Here is a 22,246-nt window from a genome sequence, read left to right as displayed (position 1 = left end):
GAAAACATTACCCTGTTCCGTACAACACAGACTTCTTTATACCAATGTCAACGATTAAATGTGCCCCATTACATCCGTAACACGGATGTACGGATGTAATGACGGATGTCATTACATCCGTAGACCATAAACGAACATTTTAGACTCGTAAATGGAACCTAAATTATGATTTGTTTTCATAATGACGGGCGTTTTTCCGAGCCTTGATTATGACACTGAGTCGTCATCAGGCATCTCACGATGACGCTGTACGCAGACAGAGCGTCGCATTCTGTAAAGTTCTGTCTTCTCATTTAATGTGACGCTACGGGCTCAGCACGGTTCCATTTTTATCGACTATCACTATGTCCGTCACTTTCGCACTTACATACTTGTTAGAACGTGACAGGCATGGTGATAAACGATAAAAATGCTACCGTGCTACTAGGGCTGGTCGCAGCGTTCGACGTCAACTCCAAGATTCCAATACTCACAAGCCTGTGAAGTAAGAGGTTTCTATTCATACTAGAACGCCATTATTTTCCAGAAATCTAATATAAGAAAGATATTTTGCGGAATGTGACGCTAATAGCCCAATAATAGCAATTCTTGTGACGTAAGTGAGTGGCTCTATAACATTCTTGAGACGCTCTATGCTTCGTCGTATTCTATTCGTAGTAAAGACGTAAATTCGGCGTTTCATATCATAGGTGTTGTGTACATATTATTGTCTCTGAAATTACGTTTTGTGAAGGTAGGTACCTATATTACAGGAGTGAGATTAGGTACTTATTTTCGGAAGAAACCTTAACAGAATAATGCCATTTATTGTAAACTTCAATAAAATAAAACAGTACGAATCTCATGAATCTTTAAAGTAGAAGTAAAATAATTTTGCTTACCTATAAAAAAAATATCTTCGGAAATTAACATATAGGTAAGTAAACTAGCTGTATCAAAAATCTAATTTAGCATCGTTTACCTGATTACCCCGATAGCTTTGATCAATAAATCAGTGATCCTGGTCCATGATTTCCCGATTATTTGGAAAATAAGGCATTAACTATATATATATATATATATATATATATGAAGTATAGTCAACAAATTCCTATTATTTGGTTCAAGTACAATTTGGAAAAACATTTTTTATACACGAATTAAATATCTAACTATCACTACATAGTACATAGTATAAAACAAAGTGGCTTCCCGCTGTCTCTCTGTCCCTATGTAAATATGCTTAGATTTTTAAAACTAATCAACGGATATGATACGGTTTTTTTAAAGATAGAGTGATTCAAGAAGAAGGTTTATGTATAATTTGTTAACCCGTGCGAAGCCGAGGCGGGTCGCTAGTCGGTGATAAACTTATTAAACACCCGAACTATTTCTAAGATTCTCAAAAAGGTATATAATCCAATGCTCACTTTTCCTTACTAATATACATTTGAATTTATTTCGAATCACCACACACGTTTTGGCTACTTTTTTCGGGTCGCGTGGTATATCCATAGTAGTTCGTCCGTTATTTTAACAAATTAAATACTCATGAGCTGAGTGATTCCAAATTGAATCATAAATCAATGTACATTTCCACGTGGCCCGAACAGCGATAATTAATATTACTTATCAGTCACGGGCCAATGCGGGCGATAGTGTACATAGAACAATAATGGCTTATCTATGATACCCAGAGCTTGTCTAGTTGATCTACTAAGCAACGATTGCTTTTAGTTGCAGCAATCAAAAGCAAACGGTTTTTTTGAAGTGAAAACTTCTTTAGCGGCGCTGTGCACTTTTTGAGGTGGGGAAAAAATGTTAAACTCGAGACAGCGTAAGACGATCACGTGACCGTAAGATTTAGATGGCCACTCATTAGATGGCATTTAAATTAATAAAGAAAAACTCAATGACATTACATGAAAAACTGTTACATGTAATATCATTGAGTTTTTCTTTATTGATTTAAATGTCATCCATAGTGAGTTTCGCTCTAACTGGTATTAATATAACTCGAGTACTAACAGTGATGTGCTTAGGGGTTTCAAGTAATTAACGCTAACGCTAGATGGCGTTAACCTCAATTATACATAGTGCATTTTAGATTTAGATTTAGATTTCATTTATTTGCAATAAACATGGTACAGTGGTTCTTATGCTATTGTTATTAGGTAACACATGATTAACTACATAGTAGCATGCAAATTTACACCTTAAACTCTAGGACATACAACAAATTAATCAAAATAGACAGTTATATACAACATAATTCAAATGTCAATGCTAAAGCTAGGAAATTTAATTAATTAAAGTAACCGTCAATTTAAAATTTCATTAATATTATACAAGGTTTTTTCATGTAGCCATTTATAGAGCCTTGGTTTTAGTGCTTTGGCATTCAACTCTTTAAGGTGATCAGGCAATTTGTTAAAAAGCTATAAAGCTATTTGTTGTTGTTTTGCACTAGTCATTGAGTTTTCACTTCTGCCGGCACTCCCTGAAGTGAAGTGAGTGCAACCCGTTGTTTTTTTTCCCACGATTGAAAATCAAAGTATACGCTCGTGGACGCAATAGCCCTTTATAGATTGACTAAGATGGCGGCAGGAGTCCAGACCAAGTTTCTTATTTGAGAAATAGGTAGGTACATATTTGAAGAAGGCTGGTGGCCTAGCGGTAAGAGCGTGCGACTTGCAATCCGGAGGTCGCGGGTTCGAACCCCGGCTCGTACCAATGAGTTTTTCGGAACTTATGTACGAAATATCATTTGATATTTACCAGTCGCTTTTCGGTGAAGGAAAACATCGTGAGGAAACCGGACTAATCCCAATACGGGCCTAGTTTACCCTCTGGGTTGGAAGGTCAGATGGCAGTCGCTTTCGTAAAACTAGTGCCCACGCCAATTACTGGGATTAGTTGCCAAGCGGACCCCAGGCTCCCATGAGCCGTGGCAAAATGCCGGGACAACGCGAGGAAGATGATGATGACATATTTGAAGAAGGCAACGTCACGCTGTGACTAGTGACATTTGCCGGGACATTCGGACCTTATCGGGACCCTGTGGAAATGACAAGTCTGTTTATATCAGGGCTCCTTTGTTCAGTGAGATGAAAAAATTACGAATTTATATCGGTTTTTTCTACAGTTTCTTGGAGTTATTGCATCTACATATATGGGGCGTTTTTAGGGTTCCGTACCCAAAGGGTAAAAACGGGACCCTATTACTAAGACTCCGCTGTCCGTCCGTCCGTCTGTCACCAGGCTGTATCTCACGAACCGTGATAGCTATACAGTTGAAATTTTCACAGATGATGTATTTCTGTTGCCGCTATAACAACAAATACTAAAAACAGAATAAAATAAAGATTTAAGTGGGGCTCCCATACAACAAACGTGATTTTTGACCGAAGTTAAGCAACGTCGGGCGGGGTCAGTACTTGGATGGGTGACCGTTTTTTTTGCTTGTTTTCTCTATTTTTTGTTGATGGTGCGGAACCCTCCGTGCGCGAGTCCGACTTGGCCGGTTTTTTTTTGTTCCCTACACTTTTTTTTCAAATTTGGGATTTTTTATCGTATTTCTACTCAGAATCACTGGCTCTTTCTATCCTAATAGGAGAAAAAAAGTGTCCCAATATTTCCATACATTTTTCGATCTTTCCATTCCGCGACCGCCATACAAAGTCTATGAAAAATGGTGACGTAATGGAAATAAAAACCTTAGGACATTTTTTTTCTCCTATTAGGATAGAAAGAGCTCATGATTCTGAGTAGAAATAACATAAAAAATCCCAAATTTGAAAAAAAAAGTGTAGGGGACAACAAAAAACAAGTGCGAGTCGGACTCGCCCATGAAGGGTTCCGTATTTAGGCGATTTATGACGTAAAAAAAAAACTACTTACTAGATCTCGTTCAAACCAATTTTCGGTGGAAGTTTACATGGTAATGTACATCATATATTTTTTTTAGTTTTATCATTCTCTTATTTTAGAAGTTACAGGGGGGGGGACACACATTTTACCACTTTGGAAGTGTCTCTCGCGCAAACTATTCAGTTTAGAAAAAAATGATATTAGAAACCTCAATATCATTTTTGAAGACCTATCCATAGATACCCCACACGTATGGGTTTGATGAAAAAAAATTTTTTGAGTTTCAGTTCGAAGTATGGGGAACCCCAAAAATTTATTGTTCTTTTTCTATTTTTGTGTGAAAATCTTAATGCGGTTCACAGAATACATCTACTTACCAAGTTTCAACAGTATAGTTCTTATAGTTTTGGAGAAAAGTGGCTGTGACATACGGACGGACAGACAGACGGACAGACGGACAGACAGACAGACATGACGAATCTATAAGGGTTCCGTTTTTTGCCATTTGGCTACGGAACCCTAAAAACGCCCTATGGACATGGAGAAACTCTTCGAATTGAGAAATACTAAATTGTGGTTCAAAATAAAAAAGTGGTTCAGCAAAAACCAAGTTTCTGGAGGTTTAAAGGGGGCAACGTTGTCTACTTAAGGTTATGTACTCTAAAGCCATACAGATTCCCAACGAAAGACCTCTACCAGTGTCCCAATATTTCCATACATTTTTCGATCTTTCCATTCCGCGACCGCCATACAAAGTCTATGAAAAATGGTGACGTAATGGAAATAAAAACCTTAGGACATTTTTTTTCTCCTATTAGGATAGAAAGAGCTCATGATTCTGAGTAGAAATAACATAAAAAATCCCAAATTTGAAAAAAAAGTGTAGGGGACAACAAAAAACAAGTGCGAGTCGGACTCGCCCATGAAGGGTTCCGTATTTAGGCGATTTATGACGTAAAAAAAAACTACTTACTAGATCTCGTTCAAACCAATTTTCGGTGGAAGTTTACATGGTAATGTACATCATATATTTTTTTTAGTTTTATCATTCTCTTATTTTAGAAGTTACAGGGGGGGGGGGACACACATTTTACCACTTTGGAAGTGTCTCTCGCGCAAACTATTCAGTTTAGAAAAAAATTATATTAGAAACCTCAATATCATTTTCGAAGACCTATCCATAGATACCCCGCACGTATGGGTTTGATGAAAAAAAATTTTTTGAGTTTCAGTTCGAAGTATGGGGAACCCCAAAAATTTATTGTTTTTTTTCTATTTTTGTGTGAAAATCTTAATGCGGTTCACAGAATACATCTACTTACCAAGTTTCAACAGTATAGTTCTTATAGTTTTGGAGAAAAGTGGCTGTGACATACGGACGGACAGACAGACGGACAGACGGACAGACAGACAGACATGACGAATCTATAAGGGTTCCGTTTTTTGCCATTTGGCTACGGAACCCTAAAAACGCCCTATGGACATGGAGAAACTCTTCGAATTGAGAAATACTAAATTGTGGTTCAAAATAAAAAAGTGGTTCAGCAAAAACCAAGTTTCTGGAGGTTTAAAGGGGGCAACGTTGTCTACTTAAGGTTATGTACTCTAAAGCCATACAGATTCCCAACGAAAGACCTCTACCACCTAAGTGACTTACTATCAATGAGGAAGCTGTATGTATTGAGTCTCTGATACACTATTAGCTTAACTTTTCTTTCTGTACGTTAGTTATATTTCTCAAATCTACAACTTGTTGCTACGGAGGAGCGGGGCTTCCTGATACAGGTATAATATAATATAATATAAGTACCTACTTAATAGGAAGTCCCAACCTGTTACCTTATTATGTAACATTTATTAATGTAATAAATATTTTTTTCATTTTTTTCATAAATACCGAACTTAAGTATCGGTATTCATATGACCCTCATGAGCAGAAATAGAAAAAAGTAGTGCAAGCACTTTTGTCAATCATGTATAATCATCATTCTTGTTACTATAAAATAACTGGCTAATATCAAACCTTTTTAGGGTTCCGTAGCCAAATGGCAAAAAACGGAACCCTTATGGATTCGTCATGTCTGTCTGTCTGTCTGTCTGTCTGTCCGTCTGTCCGTCCGTATGTCACAGCCACTTTTTTCCGAAACTATAAGAACTATACTGTTGAAACTTGGTAAGTAGATGTATTCTGTGAACCGCATTAAGATTTTCACACAAAAATAGAAAAAAAAACAATAAATTTTGGGGGTTCCCCATACTTAGAACTGAAACTCAATTTTTTTTTTTTTTCATCAAACCCATACGTGTAGGGTGTCTATGGATAGGTCTTCAAAAATGATATTGATGTTTCTAATATTTTTTTTTTTCTAAACCGAATAGTTTGCGCGAGAGACACTTCCAAAGTGGTAAAATGTGTGTCGTCGTCCCCCCCCCCTGTAACTTCTAAAATAAGAGAATGATAAAACTAAAAAAAATATATGATGTACATTACTATGCAAACTTCCACCGAAAATTGGTTTGAACGAGATTTAGTAAGTAGTTTTTTTTCTAATACGTCATAAATCCCCTGAATACGGAACCCTTCATGGGCGAGTCCGACTCGCACTTGGCCGCTTTTTTATTACGTGCTATTATTACCACAACTGACTTTTCCTTAAACTTCGCCACAAAATTACGTTAGCTATTCACAAAGGAATCCAAGGAGCTAGAAGTAAAAAAGTACCTTAATTTGGCTTAAGCAGGATATCCAAAGTTTTTCCACTTGGTCGGTTTGGTCGGTAAAGCATGTTGTTAAGTTCTATATAAACCAGCGTAAGTTGACCCACTGACATTTATAAGAACTTCTTGGTAAAAGGTCGCTCTTGGTTCTGGTTCATTCAAGCGATTAGCCCGCGCTCGGTAAGCGATCGGAATTATATCACATGAAAATAGACTACCGACTTCGCTTGGTTCACGAAGACCGTTGAGTCACTACACACATGTGTTGTCATATGTACTGCAAAAGTCTGTAAAACCCTCAAAAATTTAATTTGCGTGTTCCTATGAATTGCTCGTATACGGTACCACTTAAAATCTTTGAAAGAGAAATTTCTTGGTGTCATTTTTCAGGGTGCTCCTTATACCTATTGTATTGCATTACTGTTACATAGTAAACACGTTGTTTGATGGTTTAAATTTGCAATGTGTAGGTACATTTTTCACGAGCCGAACCTAATCATACTGAAATGCAGTCGTCATTATTAAAATTAGAGTAGCGTATACCCGCTTGTCGTCGTATATGATAATATATGCTCAATCTAGTCGATAAGTCTGTGCAGGAAAATGATTAAGATCATTCGAGTTTCGTAGCTCCAAGCACTTGTTAGTGGTTCCAAACTTGCTCAAAATTTCCCCGGAGGGAACGCAATTCGACATTCAAATGTTTAAGTCCTAAATGCAGGTTTGAATTTAGAAGACGCCGTTGTGAGACCGTTGACAACTATAATGGGTGGTTTCTGGCTGGTTAAGAGTCTAAACTGCCATAATTAGTGTTATAAAGAGATTCATTATTCATTAGACAACTAACTTTGGCGATTATTTTTAATCGTATTTACATTTGAATTATTGGCAGCTTTACGCATTAGTATAATTAAACAGTATTAAAAAAAACTATTTGCGTCACCACTTTAAATTTTATAGAAAGCTTTTTTCTTTCATCGTTTAAATATCTGATATTAAAAATCCATTTTATCAGGCGTGAAAATTTGATGTAATTACCTAAAATAAACCCTGAAAATACGTAGAAATTTATAATATTTTTCATCCAAGTATTCATTAAACTCCCTTGATTGAAGCTAAATATTTTCGATTACATAAATATTAATAGGTATTACTTAATGTAAAAGTAAAACTTTTCTACCGGGCACGGTAAAAAAGACTTTTAATATTTATAAACTAGTTGAAGAGCTTCCAACTTGCGCAAAATGGACGTCAGATTGATTTCTTTAAATAATTGGTGTTTGGTTTCGTAGTAAAAATAGAAATTTCTCAAACTCTCAGTAGGCGTGGCCTCGATTTTGTCGGATTGTAAGTTGTTAGAAACTTATAACCTCTTTATCCGAGGGATTGTATTAAAAAAAAAAACTTTTTTTGTCCACTAAGTTTTAAGGTCCTAGGTACCTACTTCTAATAATTTTGACAGTAACTAACTATCTACATAACTTCTATTGATTTTCGTTATCAAATTTTTCCATGCCATTGTTGCACGATGTTATTCCAATCTAAAAAGCAATCTGATCAAAAAAACATAACATTTGCAAATACGAAATAAAAAAATCTGTTTACTTGATTGATGAATCGCTTTGTAGACATAAGTACCTATTTTATTTAAGTTTTTTATACTCTCACAAAATACCTAGAAAATAGGTAAGTAGAGGGTTATACGTGTTTTGTCACAACTCTTTATATTTTATAAGTTCAATATTTTATATTTTCTTAATCTGAATGTTTTTCACGTCCAAAAATATTAAACGCAGCTGTCGCAAAGTAACAGAAAAGCGTTCAGCGTTCAGATACTAAGTCAGGTAATTCAGATTCTGCTAGCGTCTTAAACGAAGTCTAGACTTCTAAAAGGTCGCAAGTATAAATACCCTTTTATGAACTTTATAGTCTTTATTCAATCTGAAAAATTAAACCACGCTTAATAATACTTACAAACATTCAAGTGACGTGTCAATCATAAAAGTACCTACTCCTTAGGTAAATCTACATAAAATTTAAGTCATTAAAGGATGCAAATATGTATTAAACGCGTAGGTACTTATAATTGACTTCCCAGCCAATAGAATCCAATCTATAATACCCAACGCGTTCTAACAGACTTTCATCCGTCCACCGTGAAAATGGCACTTTCAACTAGCACTATGAAAAAACCATTACCCGTTAAATTGAAACTGTGTTGCCAGTGATATTCTTTTGTGCCATTTATTGGACGCCTTTCGGATTTAAACACAATTGAGTGATGAAATTCCAATTGATTTCATGCGGGAAAAATATTACAATTGATATTTTCACGAGACAGAATTGAGTGGATTTAGTGTAGATTGCTAATTGAAATTGTCACTTGGTGATTTTGTGGCGACAGTGTAATTTTTCGTTGTTAACTGACTAAGATAGCAAGTTATTTTGCTAGATTTTACGTCTTACTAAAATAGTACCTATAGTGTGTCAAAGGTCTGTTTGATTTCAAACATAGACAGAGAGAATCATACTATCTTTTTGTCTAACACTAGTACTAGCACCCAAAAGAAAAGGATGAGTATAGTTTTTTTTTGTTCCTATTTACTGACAAGATTTGGTTGACCCAGTATACCTACAAACAAGTGGGTAGATCTATATTAGTTTTGAGCACGTATTTTGTTTTAAAATTTATATAGTTCCTTATCTGACACTTCAAGTACCTATATTTATCTATTTATCTAAGACAAATGTAGCTTACCATCTGCGTTCCAATAAAATTAATCAATTTTACAAATGCCAACAGAGTTTAGAACAAGCAATTCGGACCGATGGAGAGTGTTCTATATTAATGATTTGGTATTTAGTGGGCTGATTAATGGTATCGGCAATTATTGTTTAAGCATTCTGAATTTGTACGACGTTACAAGCCATTTGTATTGTCCAAATGACCTTCATTTGTTTTATAGCAATGATATTATATAACCATAGATAGGTTACACTCATACTTGAGGAGCACAAAAAATACTTCCATATTTATTTCTGGCCTACGAAGAAATCTGTTATTTTTGATTAATTTTCTCATTCCATCCATCTTTGTCACACTACATAAGCTCGTCTCTTTCTCTTTCGGTGTGCGGGAGCTCGTTAGCACGTGTACATTTCTCGCTTGCTCAGGTTCGACTAAATGCAACCTGTCCAATTTGTCTCAAGGTACGCGCTTCAATTTTGGAACGCCTATAACCTATCTTGAGTTAAATAAATCATTGTTTTATAGTAATTGCGTGTTATGTTTGAAAGGGGTTTAAGAGGTTAATAGATTTACCTATAATGTGCATTTTTGACAATTAACATGTCAAGATTATAAACGTCTTTTCAAAACAGTTTTACTCGACCCAAAATTGTCTTCGCATTGACGTATAATAGGGACTGGCTTTACGGGCAATAATAATGAGGTATGACAGGGGCCAGTACAGCGGTGTGAAATCGCTACAACGCGATTGGTTGATGAGTTCGCATCACGCGCGCGATTGGTTGACGAGTTCGCATTACGCGCGCTATTGGTCGCAACTAGTCGCGTTAGACTGCACGATTGGCTGGAATTCGTGGGTAGCACCGCTGAATTAGTACGATGTTTAGTGCCCCATTAGCCCGTCCTTAGATATTATACGTCAATGTGTCTTCGCTATTAAAACGCATAATTATTTTTGGAATCATGAAACCGTCCTTTAACCTAGTCGAATTCATCATAAGTTTAACCTGTCTGAAAGATGCCCAGTTTTCCACTTAAATAGTTTTCTTGTGGAATAGGCATTGAAACTAGGACTGATGGCGCATAACTTGGCCGTAGCTATGCTCGCCCCGCAAACTATTTCCTTTGTGCAACTAAATATTTTGTACCTATTTATAACTAAGAAATATGCTCAAAATTTATCATTTGCGCCATAACTGGGTCCTACACAGCCAGTTAGGTTCACGTATTTTCTGTAGCTATACATAAAAGTGAAGAACTATAAAGGCAGAGGCCCTTTGACAGCAGACGTATGAAATAATCAGACATAAAAAAACCTTAAACCTTGAAATACAGCGTGCATTCTACCCAAGAGATAAATTCTTAAAAGAAACCGAGTCTGACAAACATTTTTATTGCATTTTATTCTTTTATTGCACTCGTTAAAGAATGCTGAAGCTTACACAAATTGTCTAGTCAAAAAGCGTGCAATTCTCAAAACAACTTTCAGTACAAAACATGTCATTTTCTTTATGTATTGACACATGCAACACACTTTATGTAAACACAAGCAACACACTAAGCGTTTCTTAAAGGATGACTCACGATAGACCGGCCCGTGCCCGGGCCGACGCGTCCGACACGTCATTTTCTAGGAGGGCCGATCGGTGATCACGTGGTGTTTTCCAAAGAAAACGAAGCGCCGGAAGCTCCGGCCCGGCCCCGGTCTAGCGTGAGTCATCCTTTATTGTACCTAATAAAAACTAGTAGCAATTAAAAACATTGTATTATGTATAGAGTTATAGGTGGTATATGTTATGTTATAGAGTTATAGGTGGTATATGGTATATGTATACGATTTTAGTTACATTGGCCCATTGAGGTTACATCAATCCAGCCGACCGATCAAATGACGCAATGTAATGAAACTCGCATGCGAGTTCTCGCCTCGTCTAAGGGCTGATTTAGACGGCGCGCGAACTCGCATTTTAATTACATTGCGGACTGTTGGTTACGTCCAATTCAACTGACCGTTCAAAACCCGCAATGTAATGAAACTCGCATGCGAGTTCTCGCCCCGTCTAAATGAGCCCTTATTCTGCTCTATTTTGCTTTAGTGTATTGACTCTGATTATCAATACACTAAAGCAAAATAGAGCTTACCAACATTTGCTCAGCGACTTTTAAAAATTATGAATCCTTTAGACTTCCTCTTTTTCATAGAAAATAAATATTGCCTTCAATGTATGCTGACATCAGTGTGTTTGACGTTGCTTGTCACGCTTTAAACATAACAAAATTTGCAATACATTGCGTCTTAGAATAAACTTTAAAGTCAAAAATCAAAACATGAGTTATTTTCAAAAGTTGCTGAACAAATGTTGGTCAGTTTGAGGAGTACAGCCTACAGTTTAATTTAATGCTCCTGTTACAGGAAGCACTCTGTATATCAAGGAAACTGACAGATAGGTACGGGCAGAAAGCTAGTACATAGATATACCAATAGTTGTAAGTAGTTAATTGAATAATAACTAGAGCAATACCCAAGGGAAAGGAAGGGCCCCTTCCTAACGTAATAGTGGTTATCTGGCATTAAGAAGTTCATGACGTAATAGATATTCACTACGCATTATTAAGGGAACCGAGGAATTATGAAAATCCTTAAGAGGGCTAATGCAAAATTGAAAAATTTAAATTAAATTTTTACACGTCTCAATCGCGGGTAAATGTCATGAATTGTTTGGGAACTGACTATTAAGCAAAGCAAAGCAAAGCAAGTAATGTAAAAAAGAGATGGAACCCCACGGAACGCCGAAACACCACACCCTTCGGCCAGAAGTCCGCGCTCGCGATGGTGGCTCGTGGTGGATAAAATAACGTTAAGAAAAGTAGGCGAGGCACTAAGTCCCTTACTTATCTTGTTATCTTACATGAATATGTATGTATTGTACGTGATAGTATGTTTAGCAAGTAAGCTTAATAAGTTACCTACTCCATCATAACTTAGTTTACAAGTATTGTCTTGGGATAGTCCTACATGATTAGTAAGTAATGTAGATTGTAGGTGTGATGCCTACCTATATGAATACAATTAATTAGGTTTAGATATTGAAAACCGAAGTTATGAGGGCCCTGCAATAGATATGTTAAAGTTTTATCGCGCAACTGTTACATGCCCATGTATTTATCACGTGTTAAATGGAACCATGTGATGCCAACCAATGGAACCCACCCTTTGAGTAATATGTTGTTCTATTATTTCAAGAAAGTAATTACCATTATTACTATTTATAAATTATACCACAGAATAAATAATAGTACTAGGTACAGAAGACTCACTCTAACAAAACGCGTCTGTTACGATCAGCACAGATATGTCCGCTAGGTGGCGACAGCGCCACGCGCGGCTTATGGCTAGCCACCAAGATTGGTGTGGAAGGGATGTACTTTTAGCTACCTGTAGCAAAGCGACGAAATCGCGGAGTGAGCCACGCCTGATTATACCTCAAACGTTAACGCATGGAATGGGTACCCACCATTTAATACGTCTATCAACTAAACACATCTTTCCTCTGAATACCTATTATCAATCTGTCCATCAATGTAAGCGTCCAATTGTTGGCATAAACGTGTGCACAATGCAAGCTTAGCGTCCACACTCCACGCCATCCAATATGCACTACACAAGCGTCCGCACTGTGTATCGCTCACCAAAGGCGAGTTGGAAGCTAATGTAAACCAGTGTAAAAAGGACCACGATATTCGTGACATCTTGGTCATTTCTCTCTTCTTCTCAAGCCCTTCTTCGTGTCTAAGTCGTAGGATTTCTACAATGTTTTCCCTATTCACTTGTTTCACCCTCCCACCTATGTGCATCAGGCATATCATTACCCTATATTATTATAGATTACCATAGAGCTGGTGTTATTTATTTCTCTAGTTTTTGTATAAATAAATTTTAAGCAAATTATTACATTTACAAAGATTTTTTCATATAAATCTCATAGTTTTTTCCACTGCTTGTGTGCAACAGGAATATTTATCAATTTTACCATGTAAAAGTCTATTGTGTGTTTGAACTGACGAAGCGGGAGATTATGCGCCGCTTTCCTAAAATTTTTGGAGCTGTTGTACAAATAGTACATCTCCAAAAATATTTTAGCACACACTTATACTGGTTCGCTTATTAAGGTCGCTTTCACTCCATAGGAATAACACATCTCGCCACAAGAGCATGTGTTATGAACCGACAATTGAGGTGCTTGACACCCTATTTAGGCGTAGGTACCTATTGCAGTTGCATAGCTAATACAATCAGGCGTCCTAGCCAAGGTGACGATCGCTTGCGCTTCGCTATCGAATCGCTTTGTCTCTCTATCACTCTTTCATATTAGTGTGACAGCGACAGTTGCGTTTCGATCGCTTTGGAGCGTAAGCGATTGGCATGTTGGCTACGCGGCCTGATCGCGAAACGACACCGCCCACCAGCAATCATTTAACCTACGAGTATGCGCCTTATATTATCTGGATGAAATCGAGATGAATGGTTTAGAGGAGGCTAATGCAAATTTTAGGTTTTATATTGAATTTCCACATGTTTTAACAAGGGCAAAGACTATGAAAAAATCACACGGAAACTAGATATTTGCAAGGGCAGACTCCAACCGGAACCTTAAAAGGTTTGGTTTGGTAGAAAAAAATCGTAAAAACATGTCTAATTTTCATTCAGATTTATGTTGTTACCCTGCATAGGTACTATATGTATAGCAGTAGTACCTATAAGTAATTTTAGTATAAAATATCTAGTGATATAGCCGAGGGATCTAACGAGCAAAATTTTAAACAGAAGTACTAATATAATTTCTGAGTAATTGAGACAAGATAAAAACCCGTGTGACGGCCATTATCTTCCGTCGCATGTTTCGCGCAGTGCTCCATATCTTTTGTTCCCTTTTAATTTGACGATATTTAAATTCTAAATATAAAAAAGGTCAACATGTCAAGAGTAATCGTCCTGTTTTAAAACTAGGTGAGAAACCGTGAAAGGCCCAGTTGATGCAGCGAGTAGAATATTATGTTTTTACGAGTAGCATACCTATTATCTAACTTACCATCCAAGCAGAACGCAAAAATGTTATTTTATACCCGTATTGACAATGTAAATTATTAAATTGCTTCGTTTTGGTTTTTATTTTCTTTCACTGTTTTTTTCCTGTTTCTTAATGTCATGTTTTTAAATTGTGTTAGGTCAATAATACAGGCATACAATACTTAATTTTAATGTTAACGTAAACATAATTCGCATTGTTATGTCTATTTTTGAGGCAAATATGATGCATAATTTATTTCCTTGCTTATTCAAGTACAAGCGCAAAACCTCACTAAAACCTGTCCCTGTAAGCTTAATTCAAAACACGAGATATTTAAATCGAAATAAGTAATATCTTAATTCTTTTATCATTTCATACAACACATAAAATAGGCAAGACAATGCATGTCTCTAACAGGTTGGCTCAAAGAGATAGCGTACAAAATATGCACGTAACTACCTGCATAATAATTAAATGTACGACCACTGAAAACCTAGGAAAAGCTTATTAAATTTGAACCTTAGCGGTATAAAAATAGGGTACAATTTAGAGAAATCGTTTATATCTAAGAATGTACCACTCTTTTGTTGATATTTCACTTGAGTAAGGCACGCTTGTTTGGGGAAATGTTATCATATACCGTGATAACATTATGGTCTGTGTTCTCAAACGTCAAGTAAAATCAGTTTATTTTAGGGCATGTGAAATAAATGGATAGAGATAAATTAAATAATTAATAAAAATAAAGATACATCTCACGTGTGCTACTTAGTTGCCAAGTCATTATTGTCTTTATTGCCTTATTACCAATACTATTGACCTTAACATCTTATTTTATTTATGAAATCTTGACGGCTACAACGGCCGAGTAGGAATTTTGTTTGCGATGAAAAATAATCGCATTATTTTTGTCTTGTTTCAGGTAACTAATTTAATAATGGCGATCAACTAGTTATGATGTCTGAGGTTCCTGACCATGTACCAAAGGTAACCCTAAATATCCTAATTAAACAATATTACCCAATAGACTTAAGGCATAAGCTAGCTAAGAGCTATAGGAATGGAGAAATACACACACAGGTACGTATTTTACGAAGCAGTTTTCAAACCATCTAAAGCCTGACCAATAATATATGATCATTGTCAAGAGGGCGCTGTTATTCTCATGTATATGGTGACAGTTCAGTATAGTATGAAAAAAATAGTACCATTGAAATTCCACAACATGGCGCGTGATCATATATTCCTGGTCAGGCTTTTAATAGAAGAGAATCTTTGAACACGAAAGTATTATTAATCATTGTCAAAGTTAATGCTGTCATGTTAAATTACTTTTACTTTTTTTCACCACAGGACAGTTTCTTGAAACTTTTGGTGCTTGAAGCATGGAAATGTTTTTACATTCGTTACTTGCTATTATAACGTTATCATGAAGATATACCAATCTAATTTACACCTCAGGAGATCATTTATTTTAAACCTTAGTTAAATCGGAATTGTTACAATCTAATTTTATTTATTAAATAATGTATGTATCCTATTTTCTGAACAGTTTTAAACCGATTTCAGCGTGAGCGAACTTCAAGGTCGTGTCAAAACTAATTCAAACACATAACAAATTGTTAAATCTGAATCGAGTTCGAGAGGTGAGTGATAACCTGATGAAATAACTTAGATGAAATTTATTAATTTAAATTGTATTGCATATAAAATTCTGTAAATTGTAGACCGAATCCCTAAAAGTTTTGACTTGTTGATCCACAGATACTTATTGACATGTCCCGCAGGAATGCAGATTGTTTTAATAAAGTAATCTTTTAATTCAGATACTGCTGCTGCTGACTGTTAAAATCAATTATGATGCATTCCAAGCATCACATTTGATTTTTATATTTGCTGCAACAATGCAGTTGGCAGCAATACTGAACAGCGACGATGCAATCAAATAGTTTTCAACAACAAAAAGAAAAATGCTTGACATCTTTGCTAAAAAGCATTTTTTTCCAGAATGGTTTAGACTAGCTGAAAACAATCAATTTTCTGTTATTAAAAAACTAAAACGCAATTTGAAAGAAAGCCACTATCAACAATAGGCCGTGTCTTCCATAATAGAAGAAGTCTATTTCGTAACTAAACATTCGAACTACATTTTTTAAGAGTCACGTAAACCTATTTCTAAATTATTGCTTTTGGTACTAATTTGGCTACCCATTATTCATTTTAAATTGAATTGCTTAATATTCATGGAACGGAACAGGAATAACATTTTTAAAATATTTTACAAAGGAAGCTAGGAAGTACTTTTACACGATTGAATTTAATTTAATTTAATTAATACTTTTGTTTTGCAAAAGATTGGCAGATACTCGGTTCCTTTTACAATTTAAGAGCTCAATTTTGCACCTTCATCGTCAAATACCTGGTGCAAAGCAACATGACTGTAGTTTGGGCTCTTTTGTATATATAATTTAATATAAATACCTACAGACTTTCTTATTCTTAATTCTTAATTCTAAATTCTTATTTCCTATGTACCATCACGCTCCGCGATTGTTACGCCGTAATATATGGTCCTAGCTAAATTGGTTGACCATACTTACGCTATGGAATGTCCAATTTAGCTAGAGCCCTAAATGGCGTAACAATCACGGAGCGTGACTGTACTTTAATTTTATTACGACTATGTCTAAGGAAACCCTTTAAACCGTTTTCAGAAAGGAAGAGGTTCTTAATAAATACGGAATTATTTGACCACCCTTTTAAAGAAATTATTTTAGATCAATTAAAAAAATGGGCGGATTCTAACAGGATTTAATTACAGGTGAATTTTTAATCCTTTCGATTATTTTGGGCTAATGAAAGGCCATCTGGGCTCACTCAACACTAATAATGTTGAAAGCGACCCTAATTTCTATCATAAAGTTAATGACAATAACCAAAACACTCGGCCGGATAATATTACAAAAATAGGCGTAGGATTAGGCATTAAAATTGAATAGCTTGCTAAAGTTTTTTTTGGTTTTTTTTTTATTAGATTGGTAGTGTTATGATTTGTATATTGCTAAGTGATAAAATAAGTACATAAATAATATTCTACTATTCTGAAAAATCTTAAATATTGCATGACAAATATCACCATAGCCAGATGGTGCTACAACATCAGGTCCATAAAATAATCGTTTGTTGTAGGTGAGCGTTTTCCAAAAAAAATGTACATTTCATTCATGTCTTCAAAATATTGACTTCTTGGGCTCATTTTACTCAGAATCATTTGGACATTCACGCCTCATAAATGAAAAAATGTGTCCCAAAATTTTGTATGAAAAAATATCTCCAGTTATAATTTCCAGTGCGTCACGTTCATACAAATAAAAAAAATACTCATATAAAAATGTGACGATCTGGAAAGGAAATCTTGGGACACATTTTTTCATGTATGAAGCGTGAATGCACAAATGATTCTGAGTAAAATGAGCCCAAGAAGTCAATATTTTGAAGACATGAATGAAATGTACATTTTTTTGGAAAACCCTCAGGTATGTTATTTCTACATAAGCATAGCAAATACCTACGGCTCTGTATAAGATAAAGATAAAATAAATATATTTTATTGGGTTAATAAAGGTGCTTAATAATAAATAGGAGGAAAGTGCATAATTCCTCCTGTTTCATTAGAGAATGAGAAAACCTGCATAGTCAGCATGTATCCATCAAGACGGACAAAAAGCTCGTGGATTATCGATGATTTGACCCACAAGGGAATTTAGTTTCTGCTTGGCTAAAAATTATTTCGTATGGTCGGATGTTTTCTTTAAATGTATGTATCTTTAGCTTTCATCTTCTCTCTAGACATTTAGTGGGCAGGTTCAATCATTACTATTCATTACAGTTTCGACGGAGGTCTTAACAGCTCACAGAGATATTAAATATAGTTTTTTATCTATACCTACAATCTGGTTATGGTAGGAAGGTACTGGATACTTATAACTATCAATTACCTTCATCAGTTTGCCAAAAAATCTCAAAATTTAATAAAGAAATTACTATCATCAAACATGTAACGACATCCTCACCCTTACCGGCAAACGCACTAAGCACAAACTGCCGTTTTCCAATTAACCGGTATTATTCAATTAATCGGCGAAATTATGAGATAAGGTCGTGTCAACATTATTCCGGGGACTTTCCTTTGGTCGTGTCCGAATTAACGGAAAGGTGTGGGTGATCAAATTTCATGGAAACTGTAATAAGAGGAAATAAACACGACGGTCTCCCGTTGACCACGAACGCTGTAAAGGGTTCAAAATGTCGGGATGTATTTTAAATTCATTATACATCATTTAATCCGTTTACATAATGCGACTTAATGACGATGACGACCGAAGACAATAATTAATTAATTATGTACCTAAGTAATAAGATGGTATAGTTGTGTGGTACTTAAGCAAATTTTATCGGTAAAAAAGACGGCAAATTTGAAAAATGTAAGTGAGAAGGGTCAAACTCCCATACAAATTTTGACCTTTTTCTACTGACAAATTGGTTTGTTAAACTTATGCATACTTAGTAAATATAAGAACATATTGAGTAAAGAAAATCCCGCATCGCTCGATACATTGTTTTTTTTAAATTTGGTATTGTTAATTTTTACCTATTTTGTACCTCACAAAGATTTTACATTAAATAAAAAAAAACGTAAAAAAATCGAACGATTGCTTTTGGATCTCAGGAGGCTATACATATATGACTAATTTAACAACTAACATTATGAGTTTGGATGGACTTCACAAGAATCGCACCAAGTTCACCCCTTAAATCCAAGGTCATTGACACCGTGTTTACAACTTCATGCATAATGCTCTCCAATCTCCAACACTGGAGACATTGTGAGCAGCCTTTAATATTAACCTGTCTTGGTCACGTCTGCCGTACGGTGCATGCAAAAGTAAATCCCAACAAAAACATAAATGTGAAATGAAAGCCAAGTTCAATAGGTATTAAGAATATGTGTCGTTGTTGACTCGCCGACAAAAGAATTGAGATCTATATGGGTGCCAAGTTCTGTGCTGTGTAGAAAATCCTGAAATTATAAAGGATTTGTCTTGGCTAGTTTTTACGTATAGGCATATAGGTAATATATATTTATCTATGTTATTTTTCAAAAATTTGGTTTGTGTTTAAAAACTAGCCAAGACAAATCCTTTATAATTTCAGGATTTTCTACACAGCGCAGAACTTGGCACCCATATAGATCTCAATTCTTTTGTTGTTGGGATATCATTACTTTTTGTACAGAAATTACTATAGTATTCATCATGAAAGCAATTTGCCTAAGCTGAGAAGGAAACCCTCGCTAACGGGCGGTTAATTGTCAAAAAGATTCAGTTTTCAGATTTTTCCCTCTATATGCACCTACGAGGGGTGGCTGATTAGTAATCTACCTAGCCTATAAATACTTTAAAAAAAATACTGGCCGCTATGAATTCGTGTTTATTGACTATTCTTTTTTCAAAATTTCAAACGTTTATTTGTCAGTTGCTCTTCATTTGTTTTTGGCACTCGAATGGTTGCAACATGTCGCTAGGGAAAAATAATTTGCTCAAAATTGAGCAACGTTCCGTAATTAAATTTCTCACTAAAGAAATACGCCATCGCAGATAAAACAACGTATGTTGCCCGTGTTTGGTGATTCGTGTCCTTCCGATTTCACAATTAAGTTCTGGTCTAGGCAATTTAAATCGGGCCGTGAAAGTCTAGAAGACGATCCTCGTAATGGACGACCAATTTCTGCCATCACTGAAGAAAATGTGACCAAGGTGAAAAATATAATTCTTGAAGACCGACGAGTGAAACAATGGGAGATAGCTAGAGATGTGGGCATTAGTAAGGAACGGGTAAATGAAATAATTCTTGGCTATTTGAACATGTCTAAGGTTAGTGCCCGTTGGGTCCCCAAAATGCTGACCGCGTTAGACAAGGACAGACGTGTCAAATGTTGTCAAGAGTTTTTAGACATGAGTCGCGGGAAAGAGGAAGAAATTATTTCCAGGATTGTGACGTGTGATGAGACTTGGATTAGACAATGGGACCCAGAAAGTAAACAGGAATCACTACAATGGAAATTCAAGGACGAAAAGCCTCCTCGGAAGTACAAAGTTCGTCCATCGGCTAGTAAACTTATGGCGACAATTTTTTGGGATGCTGAAGGGATTTTACTAATAGATTATTTACCTAAGAAAACTACAATGAATGCTGATTATTACGCAAATTTACTTTGCCAGCTGAAAGACGCCATAAAAGAAAAAAGGAGGGGCAAACTTAACAGAGGAGTTCTGATTTTACACGACAACGCACCTGTGCATACGGCTCGCACTACACAGTCAGCCAAGGCCAGAAATGGCTTCGACGCCATCGACCACCCCCCTTACAGTCCAGATTTAGCCCCCTGTGACTATTTCCTGTTCAGACTTCTAAAGAAAGATCTCAGGAGGCGAAGATTTTCTACTGATAATGAGATGATAGCCGCGGTGAACGACTATTTTGACGACCAACCGAAAGATTTTTTTTTTAATGGCTTAATGTCATTATTTGACAAATGTAATAAATGCATTTCGGTAGAAGGAGATTATATAGAAAAATAAAAATAAACTACCCAGTTATGTCCTTTTTTTTATAGTCAGGTAGATTACTTTTCAGCCACCCCTCGTAATAGTCTACCTTCATGCCAAATATCAAGTTTCTAAGTCATCTAGAAGTGGGTTAGGTTTTTGGTCTATAAGTATTAATTATTTGTTTTCCATCTAAATATCAATAATTTCCAGTTTTCCGATTTTTCCCTCTATATGCACCTAATAGTCTACCTTGATGCCAAGTATCAAGTTTCTAAGTCATCTAGAAGTAGGTTAGGTTTTTGGTCTATAAGTATTAATTATTTTTTTTCCACCGAAATATCAATAAATTCCAGTTTTCAGATTTTTCCCTCTATATGCACCTAATAGTCTACCTTGATGCCAAATATCAAGTTTCTAAGTCATCTAGAAGTAGGTTAGGTTTTTGGTCTATAAGTATTAATTTTTTTTTTCACCGAAATATCAATAAATTCCAGTTTTCAGATTTTTTCCTCTATATGCACCTAATAGTCTACCTTGATGCCAAATATCAAGTTTCTAAGTCATCTAGAAGTAGGTTAGGTTTTGGTCTATAAGTATTAATTATTTTTTTTCCGTCGAAATATGAATAAATTCCAGATTTCAGATTTTTCCCTCTATATGCACCTAATAGTCTATCTTGATGCCAAATATCAAGTTTCTAAGTCATCTAGAAGTGGGTTAGGTTTTTGGTCTATAAGTATTAATATTTTTTTTTCCATCAAAATATCAATAATTTCCAGTTTTCAGATTTTTCCCTCTATATACACCTAATACCAAATTACCTGTATCACCTGTATGCCAAATTTCAAGTTTCTAGGTCATCTGGAAGTGGGTTAGGTTTTTGATCTATATGTCAGTCAGTCACAGAAATGCCGGTTTTTAAACGTTAATTTACCAATAACTGTTTGAGCTATGTTTATGAAATTTTGTATTTTGTACAAGCTAAGGGACTTGAATACATGTGCCAAATTTCATGTGTGTAGGTTAAGTAGGTTTCAAGTTGTGAAGGGGTCAAAAGTAGCTCGAAATGGTTCGTGTAATATTACACACGGTTGCTGCGTCGCCAGTTCCTTTTTCTTTGAACTTGGCTGGACACGCTACCGCGTGTCTAGACCTTATTGTCTGGGGACTGTACGAAATAAATGAACCAATTTGTTTGCGGTTAAGTTATTTTGGTAGATTTGTTATTGCGGCTGCAATTTATTTGCGGT

General features: G+C 35.7%; 1 long non-coding RNA gene across 1 annotated transcript in view; it reads right to left on the bottom strand.

Moving 5' to 3' along the window:
• LOC134651510 (uncharacterized) overlaps positions 1–22,246 on the bottom strand; it is a 213,947-nt gene that overhangs the window by 140,448 nt on the left and 51,253 nt on the right. The window lies entirely within an intron of this gene.

Source organism: Cydia amplana, chromosome 10 (genome assembly GCF_948474715.1).
Source record: "Cydia amplana chromosome 10, ilCydAmpl1.1, whole genome shotgun sequence".
NCBI lineage: Eukaryota > Metazoa > Arthropoda > Insecta > Lepidoptera > Tortricidae > Cydia > Cydia amplana.
This window is presented reverse-complemented; position numbering and strand designations above follow the sequence as displayed.